Source organism: Branchiostoma floridae, chromosome 10 (genome assembly GCF_000003815.2).
Source record: "Branchiostoma floridae strain S238N-H82 chromosome 10, Bfl_VNyyK, whole genome shotgun sequence".
Lineage (NCBI taxonomy): Eukaryota > Metazoa > Chordata > Leptocardii > Amphioxiformes > Branchiostomatidae > Branchiostoma > Branchiostoma floridae.
In genome coordinates this window covers 7,656,052-7,657,719 of record NC_049988.1, presented here as the reverse complement: position 1 = coordinate 7,657,719, position 1,668 = coordinate 7,656,052, and the positions used below count along the sequence as shown (strand labels likewise).

General features: G+C 37.4%; 1 protein-coding gene across 2 annotated transcripts in view; it reads left to right on the top strand.

Moving 5' to 3' along the window:
* Nucleotides 1–1,668, top strand: part of LOC118424148 (NXPE family member 3-like) — a 34,442-nt gene that overhangs the window by 14,061 nt on the left and 18,713 nt on the right. The window lies entirely within an intron of this gene.

The window sequence follows — 1,668 nt, the reverse complement described above, 5'->3', positions numbered from 1 at the left end:
TAGTGTTCCGTTTTGAATACGAACTGTAAACATGATTCTGTGTGTTCGATTTCCACCTTGGTGGTGCTTTGCGAAGGGGACTGGGAGCCAACAGCCAATCAGAAATCGCGCACATAAAGTGTGCGAATATTCAAATGCCGATCGTTCCAATGCTAACGAATGCCAGACGTACTGGCAGGAGCAGAGCGACCAACGCACAGTACGGCTGGATTCCAGGCTATCATTTATGTATAGAACAGGTTAAACTTTATATTATATTGAACATTACTTGCAATTGTCTATTGAAGAAGTGATTATACTAGTACTCTGAGCTTTCTTAAAGTTAAAGGAAAGTGTTGTAGTGTATCTGAGTGATCATAACATAAATTAGAACAAAGTCTGTTTTTGGCAGGTTACTTCTACCTTTAAGTTGTTATTTTGCACAGCAATATTCACAACGTAGGAATGCAACTTAGTTGTGTCAAAAGGATGTCTTGATCTTGAAATACCTGATATGAATATCTGGTTGAGTTGTCTGACATTTTGTCCAGAAACCTAAGAGCTGGATCAAAGAGGTTTGTGGTTTACTAAAAAAGTGATTTACTGAAGTTATTGACAGTCCATTTGTGTCCACTTGTACGAAGCTTCGAATTGAGTGGAATTCTTATGAATAAACTGGATTCCTTGTTATAACTACATGATAGTAAATATGAAGTGGATTTTCAGTTCCATTTACTTAGGAGCTGCCTTGGGAACTGTTTGCGCTGATTTCAGAGCACTTTCTCGAGTATGAAGAATGTCTTTAATTCATCCTTACAGACTTTATGCCTTGTGACAGAATGAAGTATTTGTAAGTTGTATCCTTATCGACTGTGTTGAATAAAACATGGCAAGTTCTGTTCACCCTCGCATGACTCAGTTGACCCAACCTTATCTCCAACAGCAGAATTCTGTCAATATTTCATTGGTAAAAATACAGGCCAACAGCATGTCACTTTTATTATGCCTCACACCAGTTCATAGATTGGATTGTTACTTATTGATGCTGTACTGGAGAAACTCGATATGTTTTTGTGGGGTCGAAAGCGTTTGTACATGTACCATGCTACAATGTAGCTTTCAAAGGGTCAGGTTTTTAAGCGATATGTCCATCTAGAAATGCTAGAGAAGTGTTAAGTGATCGGGATGTCAGCCAGGCCAAAGGGAATGGGTCAGTCAGGGAAGAGAGTGCAGTAGGGTTTTTTTGTTCTTGTTGGACTGGTCCAGACAAAACGGACCTGAAAAATTTTTTTGAGAAAAAAAGTTTGTTTTTTTCAATAATGAAAACTTGAAAGAAATCTTAACATGGAAAGCTCTTCTGACTGAAAAAGTATGTATCTTTTATAGCAAAATGGTGCTTTGAAAAGAACCAATTTCATGGTCGAATGTCAAGGCATGTTCCCATAGTACTATTTGAGTCAGGTTCAATATCATGCTAAAAACGATATCAGGTAAGTCTCGCAAAAGTTATCATAGGAAATAAGCAGTCTTTGATTTTGCAGATATTTGCCAGCACTTCAATATTTTCTATCGTTCTAATTTTACATCTTGGAAAAATCCTATACAAAACTATAAGGTGCAACGGAACTAATGGCAGTCAGAGTGCATTATTTTCTCTCCACAAAGCTGTCAGTATATATTATATGGTTG